Genomic DNA, 19,856 nt, shown 5'->3' with positions numbered 1-19,856 from the left:
GTCTAAGTTAACAAGATGCTTAATATGCTTGTAGTTATCCTTCCACATATAATAATTCTAAGATGTAGATGCATATTTACTGGATGTGGATTCACAAAATGTTGGTAAACTTGTGCCATTTATGCATGTTTATGTGCATCACTTGCATATATTTTAATGTAGTAAGAATGATTCTGTCTTTCTTCTTTTAAGGTCGTCCATGAATGCTAGTTTACTTATTTATGGCAAACATGTAAATGGAGAATAAAATATCTATCCTTTGAGCCCAAAATGAATGAATGAATTAATCAATCAATCAATTTGTCAATCAGTCGATATGCTGACATTCTTGTAAAATGCTTTCTAGCCTGTGCAATAACAGCCATCACCATGTAGAGCCTTATACACTTCAAATGTTTTCCTTAGAAAACTGACTTGAACTGCCTCAGCTACATAATGGACTACTCTGTGAGGAAATCAGATTTCTCAACTTCAGCTTGTATAACTCGTTTTTTTTTTCTTTCCATTCTTTATTTTTCATTATGCCATTTTATGTAAACTTATCTGGGTTTATTATTCATTTAGTGAACCACAGGGACTAAAGGGGGTTAACTACTTTTGAATTATGAGAGGAGCTAGCTGCAAAGTTTTCACTAGAAAGCTAAGTTGTCGTAGAATAGATAGTTCAGTGAGAAAATTATTTCTTGCTTTATTACTTCATATTTTTCTATCAGTTCTAGTATGTTATTTTATCTAACATTCTCCTCTCTTGAATGTCAAAAATTCTATGTTATAGAAGGCAAAATATATATTTCATTTGGGGAATCATATTGGAGGAGCTGATAACTAGTGTTTTTATTTAAGTGGAAAATTCCAAAGTTTTCATGAGAAGAATGACTTTGCTTTCATGTGCCACAGACTAGAGTTGTCTATGGAGAAAGCAGATGATTTTGGTTTTATAGCTCATTTTGTTTTCTTGTTTAATTGCAGTGTGTAATTTTATTTATATTTTGTTAACTAATAAATGTTGTAAGTTAAAGAAGAAAGCAAACTTTGCACCTCATTTCATGACTCAAAGTTACTTGATGAGGTTCACTGCTGGCGAATTGTGGGAGGAACTGGTGACTTTTTGTCTGTTTAAGGATAAAAGAAAACATGGCATCCACAAAGAGTTCAAGACAATTCTTACCTAACCAACTTCACAACAAAATATTTTTACACCTTTATTTTTTTCATTTACCTACATTATATATCACATATCTTGTCATTGTTTTAATGATAATGGTTATCAATCTTACAAATTGATCGAAGTAATCCAGCTATATGCAATTACTAATTAAGCTGCCAGTTTTATAGTTGTACTGTCATTTTTAAACTGTATATGATATAAATAAATTTGCAACTGTTACCATTTAATAAATTACTGTATGACATCCAATAATGTAAAACTAATAGGTATGCTATACTAATCTGTTTCTTTATTTAGTGTAATAAATACACCCGTCTTTTAGATGTATCTTCAGGATTACTATTGTATCACGTTTGTTTTCCTTAACTGCTTATAACTCATTTCAGTTTACTATATCCTGTGCTTTTCTTTTGTGTTTGTTTTATGGATGAAAAGGGTCTTTGGACCAGCCCACTTACCAGGTTACCAAACACAAATAAAAAATGTCTAGGTTTTCCAGACAAAACTAATTTGAATAGCTTCTGTAAAAAACAGCTGGATCTGCAAGAAAACAAGTTTCTGGGTTTGCATTGTTCATATTGTTATTTTGTATAACTAGTGTTTTATTTAAAATTGCTTTCCAAACAAATATTAAGCATTTTTGATTATAAAAACAAACAACACTAGTATCTCATTTGCTGAATCATGTAAGAGTTTAATTACTTGTGATTTGTGGAAGGGAGCTGATGACTAGCATTTTATTTATTTTATTATTATTATTGTTATTTTATTTATTATTTTTACTGAAAAATCTGGAACATGCAAAACAGAACTTTTCTGTAATATCCCTTAATGGAACTAAAATTTCTGTTGACACCCAAACAAAACTCCTTGGAGCAATAATTGATGATGAACTTAAATTCAACCATCACATTCATAGCTCAATAAAAAAACACCAAAAACTAGTTCTGCTTTACCATCACAAATACTTTCTTCCCTGTGCATCCAGGCCATCCCTTGCCCAATCCCTGCTTCTACCATCCCTACTCTATGCTTCACCTATTCTTACCTATCTACAGAGTAACCTAATATCTAAACTAGAAACCACATATAACAAAGTAGCCAGATTTGCTGCAAATCAACCTTACAAATCCCATCACTGTCTCTCATTAAAGACTTTACACTGGCCTGAATTTTCCAACTTACTGCCTCAATCCCAACTACTTATAGCCCACAATATACTAAACAATCCTAAATCCTGCCCATTCCTTGCAAATTCGCTGACACTTTATACTCCTCAACGCCCACTAAGAAGTATTAATCAATACTTTCTTGAAGTTCATAAGCCAAACAAAACCTTTGGGAAAATACAATATTGTCACTCAGTTGCAAAAAAATGGAACACAATCCCTTTAGCCCTTAGACTACTTAAAGACAAAAATGCCTTCAAGAAACAGCTTAAATCTTTTATCCTATCAAATTGGATATGCTCATGTTCTAAACTAATACCCAAGTAACAATTCAGAGATAACCTAACTTAACTGTATCACTTCTAGCTCTCTCTCTTACTACTATTTATTTGACATTTGTTAACCAGGAAAGTCCAACTTAAAACAAAGCCAGTTTTGAGTGGAGGCCCTGGGGGAAAGGCTCCAGATGCATGTCTTTGTAATATGGGAGGAAACTGGAGCATGCAGAGGAAACCCACATGAATGCAGGGAGGACATGCAGATTCTGCACAGAAAGCACCCCAGCTGAGAATCAAACCTGAGAACCTCTTGCTGGGAAGCCACAATGCTACCACTGCACCACTGTGCCATCCAAACTATGTACACATTTTTTCCCATCATATTCCATACTAGTTAGCTCATGTTACACTCAATTCTCATAATCCCTTATTACTGTTCTTTAATTTATTTATTAACTTCCAAAGTTCATACATCTTTATCTGTATATTTACTTACTTCATGCCTAGTACCTTGGTTCAGCAATGTATTGACCTTAGTCTTACAATATTTCTGCTTAGTTTCTTGCCATACTACGTGAAAATTTCCATATATGTATTGTATTGTATTTCCATCCATTCTGTATATTCCTTTATTGCATGTTATGTAATTACTTCAGAAGTATGTATACTTAAAAATTAAAATATGATCTGTGTTTGTCTTTGTTCTTACTATTTTTTTACTTAAAACTTTTTTGGGGGAGCTTTTCTTCTCAGGCCTCTGTTGAAAAAGGGTTTCTAAGAACCCAGACAGACTAACCCGGTTAACAAATGTAAAAATAAATAAATAAATAAAATAAATAAAAAAATTTAGGAGGAAAGAGAATATTTGTAGGGTTTTTCTGAGAAAACTCACCTGAAAAGCCTCTGCAACTCAACGGACTTGAAAAAAAAAAACAGATTTCCCACCCACTCACCCACTGTATGTCTATTTTCTGACTAAATCCATTATTTCTGGAGTTGTCTGCTCCTTATGTTAATTTGACTTCATCATTCCTTCCTGTTCCTGTTCCATTGGCTTTTATTAGTGATCACAAGTACATCAGTTTGCAGATGTATGCAAAGTTAATTTGTGATGGCATTCCCTTTTAACTGACTACATTTATTTACCATGCCATTGTGTTTCATCTACCTAGAATACTGACTACCAACAGACAATTACAGATGTAGCCAGTAACATTAGATATGACAATTAAAGAGGCTTTTATTGACTATACACTCTATGCAAGCAGCTTCTCTCTCCCAACTCTCTTTCTCTGCATATGAAACCAGTTTCACATTCCTAATAATGTAGGGTGCAAATATAGACTGTACCCACCTGCATTTGATCATTTGACTGAATGGCCACCTGTGTATCAGCAATCACAGATAGGTGAGTAATATAATCTACATATTTTTTAACACAACATAACCTAATTATATATACATAAGGTTCATGGGAGATTACTAACTTAATGGCTTGAGAGCCATTACAAGCCTACCCATTGATTCCCAAGATTTTACCTTTTTACTGTATCTGGGGGATAGGGAATGGTTTAGGGTTATGCCATTGATAACCAGATTTACCTAATTTATGCTACCTGAGGTGTAGGGGATGGTTAAGGTTTGTGCTGATGTTTTAAAAAATTTTGTGCCTAAGCCTTGAGTATATCAGAGACTGCCCCATCCATAAGTTACATGGGTGCCCCTACCCTAGGAGTGAATTTATGATTCCCCATCCATTGGTCCAAGTTTTATTTGAAGACAGTCAAGGAAAGACTCTGCCTAAAGAGAGTGTATTTCAAAGAAGTAGTCTCTGAAACACATATCTGTCTCTCCAGCATGTCTTATTTACATCATAGAGCAGGTTTAGATCCTTGGATATGGTAACCCTCAAGCAGTTTTTTTTTTTTTTTCAAATGTGCAGCATTTCCATCAAGGCTGGATTTGGGAGTGACTTGTAGGCTAGGCATAGATCTCACTTTAATATTCGGTAGGAGACAGAGTATAAGGAGAGGGTCTTTAGTCGCTTTGCACAGGACATGTGTTATCCACCCTTTTATTTTTTTGATGAGGAACCTCTAAGGCCTCTTCAGTTGTTTCAGGTGCCTCATTGGGCACATGCTGATTGGTATACTGTACTCGATAATTGTTCTGATGAGGGCAGACTACAGTGGAACTAAAACCTTCTTTGTTCTGAATGTCATGCCCTTACTTATAAGCTGTGTGACATATGTAAGGGTACAGCATCCAGAGCAAAAGATACCTGTCCAGGATGAGAAAATGCAAGGAGCATAATGATTCTAATTCAGAGAGATGCTCTATTTATTTAAAACAGATACAAAGCTCTCCAGACCTGAAATAGTCAGCAAACATTCCTCTTTGTCCAGAAAAATGAATGTCAAAATTAACCAACTCTAATCCTCTATTTCTTCTGTATATTGAACTTTAAGTCACCACACCATGTAGATCCATTGGGCACTGGTAATAGGTAAATATGTAATTCAGCTGACAAAACCATCCTTAAGACCAAAACAGAACATAGTGGCAAAGCCCTGAAAATTGATGACTATTTGATTAGAGGCACCAGCTCTACACTAAAAAACTAGGATAAAGTGAGAGATACAATGTCTGGATTGTCTAAGGTTAGGGATGGTACTATGGCTTTGAAGTGTACCCAGGGTTATCATAATTTTGATTTTATAATATTGCATGTCGTAATCAGTTACACCAGATGTTCATCTCTAGCATGATGAAGTGAGATATGGCAACTCTTTTTTATGCACTTACCCATGCTGATAAATCCACTGTAATTAGTGGGGACCTTCCTTTTAATAGGGGTGACACATAAATATGCTTAACAGTTAATGGCTTAAACAACTGGCTTATGTCTCTCTACTTGGAATGAACTGTGTAGAGCACAGACTTAATTTGCAAAGGAGGGGCTACACCTCTCCTTGAAATGACTAGCTTACTGAATAGACTATCCCCCAAATGCCTTTTATGTATATGGTCAAATTAATGGAAATTCCAGGCTAAACACAACAGGCATAATGAGGTGCAGGTAGCACTCATCAATACCTAGTTACTATTTCCACTCTGTTTGGTCCAGTAAGCAAGGAGCTATTGTATCCATTTTCATAAGTCAGTCTGTCAAAACCATGGTTCTAGAAAAAATTGTAGGCATGTAGTACTCCCCATCTAAGTTGAGATAAACACCAGATATAATTTTAGTAATGTATTATCATATCTCTACCATGTCACTTCAAAAGCACAGCCACTTTCTTGATAACAGGGAACAAAAACGAATCCAAACTGCTATTTACCAAACAAAACGCTGCAGGGTGAAGCGTGGAGAATACGCTGCTCGTCAGGACAGTTTACAGAAGAACTTGTAAAAAACAGATCAAATCTTCTCACGAAAAATATTTATTCAATAAAATCCACACACGGAAAAGATAACTGGAATGCTTTCCACATAAACAGAGTTAGTTAAGCGCTTTCGACTGGATCCAACAGCCAGTCTTCCTCAGAACTAATGAACACTAAGGAATAAAGAGCTTTTATGTTGCAGAGTCAGCGGTTGAAAAAACCGCGCCAAACAGATATTTAAACAGTTTAGACATTGTTTAAAGAAACAGCTACTTGTTGATACAACAAATAGAAACGGCAACTGCGTGCATAATTTCCTGCTAATGTCTTACAGTCATACTAGCTTGCATTTCTTCCATTATAGTTCAGATGACAACTCAACTGTGCACAAAGTATACATATGCATGCATAAAGAATTATACATGTGCATGCATAAATAATTAAAATAGTGCAGAGCAATTAAGCTCAACAAGTAAATGTGTTCGATTGCATCGGCTTCTCTCAATGAACCAAAACATAAATTAAAACGTAATTAAATATGAATATATCGTTTACTAGATAGGTATGTATCCAATAATTAAACTAACTAAATTTATATAGAACTGTAGACTACCTAATATATATATATAATACCTATTCTTCATAAATGAATAATTCTAAAAACTCTAAAATGTATTAAAATTCCTTAAAATTCCTTGAAAACATAAATAAGGATGTCTTGTACCTTGTTACTGTGTATTCAACCAAGGACTATCCACGAAAGTGAACAAAAGTTGAATGTGTAAGTAAATGTTCAAAGAGCCAGTTACGAACATTGATACATAAAACATAGTAGTATTATCATGTTGATATTGGTAAGTTGTTAAACATTGTAGTGAAAATGTGATTGCATGGTACTGTATAATAGCTAATGTAAGACCTACTAATTCTCAATATTAAGGTCTATATGTTCTATAAATTAATACAATATCCAGCTACTGGTTCCTAATAGTATGGAACAAAATGAGCAACTGATCTTATAATTATAAGATGTTCAAGTGTTAATAAGAAAGGGCTTTATACTGATAAAGTCATTAAGACCTGGACTTCTTGTTGCATCAGTCTTAATTTGCCATACACTTTCTTTCAGGGCCAATAAATTCTTCCAGTTACCTTCCAACTTTTCAATTCGGTCAATAATAGCAAAAGTAAAACTGTGTCCTGCACCTTTATCTAAGATGTGTCTATAAAGAGCATTTTTTGTATCACTTCTACGTATTTTGTACATGTGTTCATATATCCGCTTTTTTATAGTCCTTTCTGTTTTTCCTATATAAAACATTTTGCATGCTTTACACTTAGCAATGTACACAACTTGTTTACTATTGCAATTACCTTTCAAACATCTAATCACTGTATGGTTAATATCTTCCAAAGTGATTTTGTCCGCTTCATTAATGTAACAGCAATATCGACATGTTCCACATTTTTACTTCCCCTCTTTGTTTGGTTACTGTATCATGATCTCTACCTGTATATTCCAGCATACGTTTGATATTGGGTGCCACCTTGTAAACAATTTTGGTGCATTTCCTATCTTGACATCCAAATTGTTAGAAGTTATGACATCCCAATGTCTACAAAGAATTGCTTTAACATAGTGTACGTAGGGCGTGTAAGTGAGTACACACACTCTGTTAGACTTCAGATCAAGATTACTAGTATTGCCTATATTTCCAGAGCCTTGTGTACCTAATAAAGGTTTGTATTTATTGCCCCATTGAGATGTAACATATTGTGCAATACGTTTGACCATAATTCTAGGATATTCCCTCTCTCCAAACATTTTGCATAGAATCTTAATGTCCTCCTTCATGATGTCAATACAGGAGGACATTCTTGCTACTCTAATACATTGTCCTTTGACAATATTTTTAAATGTGTAGGGAGGGTGGTTGCTGCTGAAAGAAATGTAGTCGTTCGAATAAGAGGGTTTCCTATATATCCTCGATGCAAACCCTGTCTCCGTGTGCCAAACATAAGTGTCCAAATAAGCTATACCTTTGCAATCATAATTGTACGTGAATTTTAAGAATTCGGTGGTGCTGTTAAGAAAGTTGATAAACTCACATATTTCTATTTCGGTGCCCTTCCATAACACGAACAAATCATCCAAATATCTGATGTACAGTTCAATCTTGTTGTAATATTTGCTTTTGAATAAATGTTCCGTTTCCCATTCAAGCATGACTAAATTTGCAAAGATGGGGGCACATGAGGCCCCCATTGCCACACCAGATTGCTGTCTGAAATATTCGCCCTCAAATGTAATATAGTTATGATCAAGGACCAGGGACATAAGTTCTGTAACTACACATGTCTTGTCCCAACTGAAGCCAGAAAACTTTCTAAGGCTATTGGTAAAATATTCCAGTCCTTTGTTTTTTGGGATACATGTAAATAAGTCGATCACATCTATAGTGATAAAGATGTGATCCTTACTCCATTTGTCAGCACTGAGAGTGCTTAAAAAACTCCAAGAATCCTTCATGATATGCGGTACATTATTATAGATGTGTTTAGTCCAGGTATCAATCAGAACCCCAATGTTGTACGTTTTCGATCTAGAGCCTGACACTATAGGTCTATAGGGTGGGTCTATTACTGATTTGTGAATTTTCGGTATTCCAATAATCTTGGCTAGTACTGGATAATCTGTTCTAATGAATGTATAAATATCATTACTGATCCTATTATCAATCATATATTCTTCAATTATGAGGTCTATTCTTCTGTACCCAATGTTTACTTCATTTAATGAAATCGCCTCATAGTTGCCAGATTCATATAGCCAGTTATGCATTTTAGAATTGTAATCAGTGGTATAGCTCACCACTATACCTCCACCTTTATCAGGCTTCATTATACGTATATCTTTGTTGCCTATAAGATGTTTTAAACAATTCCTTTTTTTTTCAGTAAGGTTGTCCTGCTCAATATTTTCTCTTGGTAATCCCTTCAAGATGTCATTTTTAAGCCAATAAACATCCTTACTGACCATTTGTTCATAGCAATTAATATGTGGGTGTTGGGGCGGAATAAAAGTACTTTTCTTTCTTAACTGGTTATGTGTACCTGCAGAAGTAACTTGTACTTCATCATCAAAGTGTAAAGCCAAATTAAGCCTTCGGCAGTACAATTTAATTTCTTTTATAGTGTCTGTTACGTTTAAACCAGTGGTGGGTATGAATTTCATTCCCTTACTCATTAGGCTAGTAAACTCTTTCTCAATAGGGAAATCGGTATAGTTATACACTCTAAATCCATTATGTATTGTCATAATCTCATCAATTGTGTCGGTAATGGCAACAGTGTCTGGTCCCTTTTCTTGTGGTCTTCCATCTGCAGAACCATGCTTTTCTGTTGTGTTGTTTCTACTCGTATTCACCTTTATTATTTCACTTGGCTTGTTCACCTGCCTAGTTCTAATATTTCCTGTGTAAACTGGTGTGTTCTCATTTATCTCCACCTGTTGAAATGGTTCCTTTGTTTGGGGGCTGGAAAAAATCTGTCTCCCCGAAAATTTTCTTCAAATCTTGCACTTCTAGGTCTATCATTATGGCTGAATATACGATCCCTAGTCTGTTCCCTGGTTTCTGACTTCCTATCCATGGGCCATATGTATGCATGATCATATTCATATGCGTCTATATCCCTCTGTAATTTCTTATTTTTTCTTTCATAAATACCCTTAACTTTCTCTTGCACATCACTGAACTGTTTATAATATAAATCTTTCCAATTATTAAAATCTGGGTGTTGGGTAATAGAATTATTCATATCCTCTAACTCCTTTGTCATTGAACTCATTTTTTCATCATGGTATTTGATTAATACATTTATATATGAAAAACCAAAATTGTCAAACAGTTGATTAAACTCTTTTTTCAATTCTTTACTATAATTTAACCCCAGTGGTAACTTAAAAAATCTAATACCTTTAGGTACCTTCCTCAAATCTATACATCGTGACAAATATGCAATATCTAGTTTAGTATTTTTGTATGATAATAACTTCTTTCCAAAATTATAAATCATGTCCCTCACTGTACTCTGTCTATGATTAGATGCAAAAAAATTGTCATTTTGTCCCCCATTAGTATTTTGTAAAAATTCATAATCGTCACAAAAAAATTTTTCCATTAAACAGTCAGTAACATCATGATTAAAGCTGTTATTACTTGTTTTATTTCCATGCTTATCGGATCTAGCCACTTTGTCAGTCTCTGTTCTTAGCCGTGGGCTAGACATATGAGGTAAAAGTGTAACAGTACCTTTGCGTCGCTCATAACATTGTCGTTTAGTATTCTCATATGTTTTGGTGGTTAATGTAGTCTTAGCTCTAGCCCCCAGCTTCTCCCGAGGATTATTTTGAAGACTAAAGTCAAACGTGTGATCATTTCCAACTGTATCACCATCCCGTTCATGTTGAAAGGAATGTCCTTCACGCCCTAAAAAGGAACGCAAATTGTCATGGGTATTTCCGCATTGAATATTAGGCACTTCAATATCGATATTCACTCGTTCTGCTACAGAGTCCTGTAATAAAGCAGGAAAAACCCGCTCAGGTGTGTCCTGGAAAGAAGCATCAGTGATGATCTCTTGCACCAAAATGCAGTCAGGATTATGCACAAATTCAGTACATTGTGCACCATCAAGTTTAGATGACAAAGAGCGTAGCTTAGAAGCTTGATGTTTGTCTGTTTTGCATATAGCCGCAGAGGAGCGTGCGGCTAGAACAAAATTATTCTCACCATCTGAATGTTCCTTTTTGCGTTCAGAGAGTAGTTGCATAACCATAGATGTTAGGTTGGTAATATCTTTCTGTAGGGCCGAAACATCAGCCCTTAAGTTGCCTAGAACTTTATCCGACTGTATAACTTCGTTCTCGATGTCCGACAATAAAGCTGGTGTATCTCCCGCACAGCCTGCCATGGCGTCACAAAGAACAGGGAACAAAAACGAATCCAAACTGCTATTTACCAAACAAAACGCTGCAGGGTGAAGCGTGGAGAATACGCTGCTCGTCAGGACAGTTTACAGAAGAACTTGTAAATAACAGATCAAATCTTCTCACGAAAAATGTTTATTGCATAAAATCCACACACGGAAAAGATAACTGGAATGCTTTCCACATAAACAGAGTTAGTTAAGCGCTTTCGACTGGATCCAACAGCCAGTCTTCCTCAGAACTAATGAACACTAAGGAATAAAGAGCTTTTATGCTGCAGAGTCAGCGGTTGGAAAAAACCGCGCCAAACAGATATTTAAACAGTTTTGACATTGTTTAAAGAAACAGCTACTTGTTGATACAAAACATAGAAACGGCAACTGACGTGCATAATTTCTTGCTAATGTCTTACAGTCATACTAGCTTGCATTTCTTCCATTATAGTTCAGATGACAACTCAACTGTGCACAAAGTATATATATGCATGCATAAAGAATAATACATGTGCATGCATAAATAATTAAAATAGTGCAGAGCAATTGCGCTCAACAAGTAAATGTGTTCGGTGCATCGGCTTCTCTCAATGAACCAAAACATAAATTAAAACGTAATTAAATATGAATATATACGTTTACTAGATAGGTATGTATCCAATAATTAAACTAACTAAATTTATATAGAACTGTAGACTACCTAATATATATATATAATACCTATTCTTCATAAATGAATAATTCTAAAAACTCTAAAATGTATTAAAATTCCTTAAAATTCCTTGAAAACATAAATAAGGATGTCTTGTACCTTGTTACTGTGTATTCAACCAAGGACTATCCACGAAAGTGAACAAAAGTTGAATGTGTAAGTAAATGTTCAAAGAGCCAGTTACGAACATTGATACATAAAAACAAAGTAGTATTATCATGTTGATATTGGTAAGTTGTTAAACATTGTAGTGAAAATGTGATTGCATGGTACTGTATAATAGCTAATGTAAGACCTACTAATTCTCAATATTAAGGTCTATATGTTCTATAAATTAATACAATATCCAGCTACTGGTTCCCTAATAGTATGGAACAAAATGAGCAACTGATCTTATAATTATAAGATGTTCAAGTGTTAATAAGAAAGGGCTTTATACTGATAAAGTCATTAAGACCTGGACTTCTTGTTGCATCAGTCTTAATTTGCCATACACTTTCTTTCAGGGCCAATAAATTCTTCCAGTTACCTTCCAACTTTTCAATTCGGTCAATAATAGCAAAAGTAAAACTGTGTCCTGCACCTTTATCTAAGATGTGTCTATAAAGAGCATTTTTTGTATCACTTCTACGTATTTTGTACATGTGTTCATATATCCGCTTTTTTATAGTCCTTTCTGTTTTTCCTATATAAAACATTTTGCATGCTTTACACTTAGCAATGTACACAACTTGTTTACTATTGCAATTACCTTTCAAACATCTAATCACTGTATGGTTAATATCTTCCAAAGTGATTTTGTCCGCTTCATTAATGTAACAGCAATATCGACATGTTCCACATTTTTTACTTCCCCCTCTTTGTTTGGTTACTGTATCATGATCTCTACCTGTATATTCCAGCATACGTTTGATATTGGGTGCCACCTTGTAAACAATTTTTGGTGCATTTCCTATCTTGACATCCAAATTGTTAGAAGTTATGACATCCCAATGTCTACAAAGAATTGCTTTAACATAGTGTACGTAGGGCGTGTAAGTGAGTACACACACTCTGTTAGACTTCAGATCAAGATTACTAGTATTGCCTATATTTCCAGAGCCTTGTGTACCTAATAAAGGTTTGTATTTATTGCCCCATTGAGATGTAACATATTGTGCAATACGTTTGACCATAATTCTAGGATATTCCCTCTCTCCAAACATTTTGCATAGAATCTTAATGTCCTCCTTCATGATGTCAATACAGGAGGACATTCTTGCTACTCTAATACATTGTCCTTTGACAATATTTTTAAATGTGTAGGGAGGGTGGTTGCTGCTGAAAGAAATGTAGTCGTTCGAATAAGAGGGTTTCCTATATATCCTCGATGCAAACCCTGTCTCCGTGTGCCAAACATAAGTGTCCAAATAAGCTATACCTTTGCAATCATAAATGTACGTGAATTTTAAGAATTCGGTGGTGCTGTTAAGAAAGTTGATAAACTCACATATTTCTATTTCGGTGCCCTTCCATAACACGAACAAATCATCCAAATATCTGACGTACAGTTCAAATCTCTACCATGTCACTTCAAAAGCACAGCCACTTTCTTGATAAGCTTATAACCTTCCCCATAATTGAAAATATTTTTCTATTCAGTGACCTAAATTATATCTTCATTGATTAGAAAAATCATGCTACAGCCAATAATCAGGCACAAAAAACACTTGAGGTCACAAACTTTAACAATTAACAGACATTAATCTGCTGATAAAGGGGAAGAACCATACTGGGCATCATCAGTCTCAGCCAGCTGTGCTGAGCAAAGCATTACTTCACGTCTTTTTTAACTCCGAGAAGAATGTTGTGACATTCCTCATATACACCAAACCAAAGCTAAAAAAATGATACCATCCTTAAGGGTTTTTCAAGCAACAATTATTGTATCCTGGACAATCACCATGTGTTGATCAATTGAGACTATATGTTAGTTCCCTCCACACACATACGTAACCTATTGCTGAATTGTGATAGTCCTCTTCAGCACTTTAAATAACTGCTTTCATGAATGTATCTCTGTGAGGCATAAATATCATGGAAAATTCTGCAACAAATCTAAATGGCAGATTTACAAAACCAACAAATTATTAAATAAAAGGAAAAACACGCAAATCAGTCATACTTTATGCAACCATACCTCTCTAATTGTGGACATTGACAACAGGAACAAAGTCTTTCAAAAAGTAAGCACCTCCAACCAAAGATCTCCACATCTACTTAGCATAAAATTTGAATATCAAACAGCACATTAATTCTTGCCACTTCTAATAGGACTGTGGTTAATACTCAGAATTACAAATTTAAAAACAGAGTGACAAACATAATGCAAAATATGAGCATATTATCAAAGACACAGTTTTAGATCTGCATAAAATAATAAATAATCTTGGAAAAAAGTACTTCACAAAGTTGATTTTGCTCATAAAAAGGAAGATGTAACATGTGCGTCCCTTTTATTTAAGTTATTGGTGTCACCAGGATGTAGGGCATGTAGTTTATTGTACTAAACAGCTTCAAAATCAGGTGTGACAGAGGTTCAGAAAATAGGCTCTTTTATCCAAAAATTGGTACATCACATGTAACAGAATAAATCAAGCCTGAAAACGGATATGTACTTCCAAAATTGGTACAGTTGAGAGGTCTGCATTTAGCCTAACACACTAAGTTAAGGTCGACTACATCCTAATCAAATTCTCTAAATAAAGCTTCATTTGAGATTAAAACTTGCCTTCAAGACATGAAAGAATAGTAATGTCTTCTACAATCACATGAAGAAATAAAAATGGACGATTAAGAATACGGTGTTCAAGAACAAAATGCTGTTATCATTACAAACTACCATACAGATATGGAACAAATTTGAGGCCACAAAGAGGAAACATCATCGACTCTTCCTATCTGCAGATTGAGCTCACTTGAAGTTATTTCTGAAATGATCATCTCTGCCCTCAGTATGGTCTGAATCATCAGTTCCTTGAAACCAGATCCAGGAATCCTTATCTGTTCTGTGCTATCAGATATAGTCTAGTACACTCCCTTGCACACAATTTCATAACACACCCTTAACTGGTTATATTCCTGATATATATGTAACCTTTTGTAGTCTCACTTTTCAAGGGAACGACTTCCACAAACTCAGTAATTACAGACATCACTATCATAAGCACATGTTGTCCGATGTGATGAGGAAAATTATCATGGAATGCATTCAGAAAGACATGGCAAACTGCCTTCTCTTTGAAACAATCAATAGCATTTTTGTCAGGGGCAGATCTTATATGCTTAATTGTATACATTTTTGTAAAGTGAGACTACCACAATAGATGAAGGTTTATCTATTTTGCTAAGTGTTTGACATTATACCCCATAATGGAATTATATGTATACTCACTACTCAGGGATCGAAAAGGTAAACAAAGGTGTAATACCTATAGACCATAATTGGCTATATAGTTATACAAAATAGGTAGGAATAGGAGGGCTTATTGCCTTATTAATCCTTTGTTACCTATGGAGTTCCTCAAGTCTGTCTCAGGGCAATTTGTTTTTTACATATTTCTCCCAGATATCAAACCTGACTTTGGGTCAGGCAAACATAGGACCATGTGCTTTAACTCTGCTGACATCACCTCTTTTCAGTGGTGCTTAAGATTATGCATAAATGGTTCACTAGAAACGACTTTACCTTCAATGTCAAAAAAATGCATCATTCCATACTTGGCAAAATCCTCACCACCACATTTATATACTAATGATTGGGAATAACTTAAAGTTCACATAGTAGTAGTAAAAGACTACAGAGTTATTGCGGATGATAAACTTTGATTTTATAGCCATAGAGTCACTACTGTCCAGAAAGCATATGATGTTGCCCACATGATTGTTCTTGATGTCAAGTGCCAAGTCATTGTGATAACTGATTTGCATATAAAACTCAAATCAGACCAAATGTAGAATACTAAACCCTCTTCAGTGACCTCCGCACATGCCTGCTGGTGTAGCTGGAGAAAATAAAAAGATTCATCACAAAGAAAATCTGGGATGTTTTAAGGTTTCCCTTATAACCAGTGACTGCAGAACCTCTGTCTCTCTTCTTTGCATTTTATCATATTTTGACAGGAACCTTATGCCTGACATATAGTGCATTAGAAGATTCCTTGGAGGTCATACTCTGTTTCACTTAGAATAACCCCCAGTAACCTGAGCACAAAAGGTACTCATTCTCAGTTAATATTAATATCAGCCTTACTATAAAATGTGAGTACTTCATAACTAGGAGACTCTCACAATGATGCAGTGGACTTCCTATTTGAGCTAAACCATTCCCATAAATTCATACATTCATGAAGCTACTGAATGAGTATGTAATCTACTTTAAGATCCAGCATGGATTCTAGGACATCAGGATCCTGGATAGCCAGCAGGCCTTCAGCTTGTTTAACAAATTACAAAAAAAGAAAAAATCTTTGCTCAAAAGTCAAGGAAGAATCACTTTAACCATGTCAGATGACTAGAATTAAGCCATAGACCGCAGTTTATATGCACAGACTCATTTTGGCATCTAAGTACTTATACAATATATATAGGTTCATAGGTAGGTACTAGGCTATCTGCCCAAGGGCATTTATAAGCCTAGCCAGAGTGTGTCAGCTTTCGCCACCCCATTGATTAATTAACTGAGCCTCTGTCAAGAAGAGCCAATGAAGTGATCTCAGGGGTGTATTTTCTGTTACCCATCCACTCGTCAAGGTTTCTCTTGAAGAGTGTTAGTGAGGGGCTCTGCCTAATGTAGTTAGGAATTTTGCCCCAAAGCATGGGGAGTCTCTGTGACAGGAATCTCTCTCTCCAGTGACACCACAGAGCATCAAGTATATTTATTCATTATACTTGTTCACCAGGATGTTAGGCTGATTACAATTGTGACCAGTTTCATCCACAGCCCAGGGAAACTCCGTAACATGTACATGCATATACATGCGCATTATGATATATGCCATAATAAGTGAACATTCTACAGTGATGCAAAGCATAGAAATAGAGTATGATCTCTTTATACAAGTTTTGCTTCCTTTCCATTTGTTTAGTTTCAGTTTAAAGCCATGGACAAGGGGAAGACGGTGCACACTGCCTACCTTGACCTGGCCAAAGCCTTTGACACTATTTCTCACTCGGGCATAACAAATAAACTCTCTCAACTAAGCATAAATTCATATGTTACCAGATGGGTAGCAAACTAGCTCACTGATAGAACCCACTTAGTCAAAATAGGGGAAGCCACCTCAAGCAGTAGACCCGTAACAAGTGGCATACCCCAGGGTTCGGTCTTGGGGCCTAGGTTATTTGGGATATACTTTTCTGAGGTGCAAGCCAAAACCAGTGGGTTATAGCTGACCAAGTTTGCAGATGACTGCAAACTGGGTGCTGTCATCAATTCCCCTAGTGATGTGGACATTCTTCATGAGGGCCTCACTCAGACAAATGACTGGTGCCAGAAACAGGGCCTCAAGCTGAATACTAAAAATGCATCATCATCCCCTTTGGGGAGAGTGACATCCCACAAATTAACACATTAATAACAGCGTCTTAAGCATGCAATCAGTCATGAGGGATTTGGGCACCATGTTTGATAGCACCCTGACTTTTGACCACCATGTTGCTTCCGTTATATGGAAAGCCTTCTACATGGCCCACCTCATAAGTAAGCGTATCTCATCCAGGGACAAGGAGGTCATAACATCCCTGTATTCTTCCCTTATAAGGCCCATTATTGAGTACAACACTCCTTTCAGTATGTACCTCGCAAAGCACGTGCAGCAGCTGGAGAGACCCCAGAGGTACCTCACCAGGAGACTTCAGGCCCTCAAACATCTACCATACACAGATAGGCTAAAAGTCCTATCCCTTTACTCAATTTCATACAGACTCTTCAGAGGTGACTCTGTCTGGCATACAAGGCGATCACGGACCCCACCTTAACTGGACTGCTACATAACCACAAATCAAGCTCCACTCCTGTAACCCGCACAAGCGGCCTCAAGCTGGTCTGTGACATCAACAAAACTTGTTGGCGGGACAGATTTGTGTCCCAGATACTCTCCCATCTATAGAATAGACTCCCTCTCCACAACAAACAGAGTACCTCTTTACCTCTGTTTAAGCACAACCTGGATAACTGGATAGGAGATAGAAAATACATCCCTGGGATTCCACCCATCTCCCTGCTGGACAGGGGCATCAGGTGCTGACTTGTCTAAACATGGGCTAAACTCTTGGTTAGGCTTATAAGGGCCTCAGGGCCAATAGCCTAGTAACCTCCTATGATCGTGTGTGTGTGTGTGTGTGTGTGTGTGTGTGTGTGTGTGTGTGTGTGTGTGTGTGTGTGTGTGTGTGTGTGTGTGTGTGTGTGTGTGTGTGTGTGTGTGTGTGCATGCTAGTTAGAACAAACCTTACAAGAGGAAGGAAGCCTTAACGGATTTCCTACAAGTATGCTAGAAGATGTGCATGCTGCTGCTGGTTGGACTAAATTAACTTAACTGAACTGTTATATGCATGTTTCTGTACATCCAGTTTTTTGACTTGTATCATTTAAACATACTACATCTTTTAGTCAATGGCACTGTGGGTTCTAGGCTGTATAGGTTTTCAGTCAACCAGTACCAGAAAGAAGTCCTAGATCAAACTATGTGGATTATTATCTTAGGCCACCCTGAGATGATATGTCTTTTCTTAAGTAAATTAAAAGGAAAAGCAAAAAAAATGGAGGAAAAAAGTGAATGAGAAAACAGGTTTTGTGCACTCAGAGGTGTTTGCATCACTTACTAGATTTGCTAGTCACCCCCTGCCTATTCAGTTCCTGGTGCTACTTTGGTAAATGTCTGCCCACACAGCCCTGGGACTCCTGCCAGTGAATGTTTTTTCTCCACTGAAAGCTGAATATTGGCACTTTGAGATTTAAAACGTTTCTCACATGTAGAAGAAAATAAACAGAAAAATGGGAAATTGTCCAACAACGGGACATGACATTAAGAAGAAAAATAATTTATTGTAGCTAAACAGGATTTTTAGCATCAAGTATACTAGTGCTCTTCAAAAGAACATAAACTGATGTTTGCGGATTGTAGGTGCATGTTGGGTTTTCATACATTCTAATAATAATTGTAAAAATGTGTAACTTGAGCTTTAGCAGGCACGCTTCCTGCATCTACGAACTGCTGAACTGAATTCCTTATATGGGCACAAGTTTAACTATTTTAATGAACCCATTTTGAAACATGAGTCAGAGCGTTTAAGCAGCAGTCACAAATATAAAGCTAAATGGATCTGTTTTCAAAGAACTGCAATTTTATCTTACCTTCTGTTGAGTGATACTCAAGTCAGATGATCCATTTGTATGCAGATACATAATTTTGCTGTTTTTTTAAGGCTCTGACCCAGCCTACATTGGCTCAAGTGACAAAAGACATTGCCTACTCATTTTGAATGTAACCTTGTTGGAGTGGTTTTCCCCGGTGATTCACTGTCTGCTACTGATGGTTATCTCTCTCTCTGATTTGTAAATTTGAGTTACATTAAGGTGTTTTCCTGCATCTTAAAGTATATATTTCAAGCCACACTTCCTGGGACATCCGGACTTCTTTTTCACGCATTAAACAAAAAAAAAAACAAAACAAAAAAAAAAAACAATCAGCTAGTATGATAACTAGTGTTGTTTCAACATCTGGTCAGCCATCTTGTTTTAAACAGTTCATAGCATTTCTGTTTGCTTATTGCTTTAGTTTATTTTAACATGCACAGTAATCTTATTTTGCTGGTCTGTCTAGATGACTCCAATATATTATTATGAAGCAAATCCACACAAGACAGTTAACATGCTGAAATTCAGGAAATATGCAAATGGGTACACTAATTTCATCAACAGCACAAATACATGCAAACAGGTTTATATGTGCAGCATTCAACTTGGGCTTCTACATACATGAACAGCAGGTATTTACTATCTACACTAAAGTAATTTTTGTCATTGTATATTTGAAATGGCTTAATAAATCATGAGTCCCCCACTTACCAGGAAGGGTTAAATGTAACCCCTGTTCTCCTCCTCTTAACTGTCCTTAAAA

General features: G+C 36.0%; 1 long non-coding RNA gene across 1 annotated transcript in view; it reads right to left on the bottom strand.

Moving 5' to 3' along the window:
* The window catches only part of LOC122793100, a 646,673-nt gene that overhangs the window by 626,766 nt on the left and 51 nt on the right, over positions 1-19,856 (bottom strand). The window contains exons 1-2 of the long non-coding RNA XR_006363446.1: positions 19,805-19,856; positions 19,091-19,372 (exon numbers count right to left, since the gene is read on the bottom strand). The exon at positions 19,805-19,856 is cut by the window's right edge and continues 51 nt beyond it. This is a non-coding gene — a long non-coding RNA (uncharacterized LOC122793100). The remainder of the gene's footprint in view (positions 1-19,090; positions 19,373-19,804) is intronic.

The sequence above is a fragment of the Protopterus annectens genome, chromosome 2.part0 (genome assembly GCF_019279795.1).
Source record: "Protopterus annectens isolate FY-2018-M chromosome 2.part0, PAN1.0, whole genome shotgun sequence".
In the NCBI taxonomy this organism is placed as follows: domain Eukaryota; kingdom Metazoa; phylum Chordata; order Ceratodontiformes; family Protopteridae; genus Protopterus; species Protopterus annectens.
Note: the sequence above shows the minus strand (reverse complement) of the source record. Positions and strands in the feature narration are given on the sequence as shown.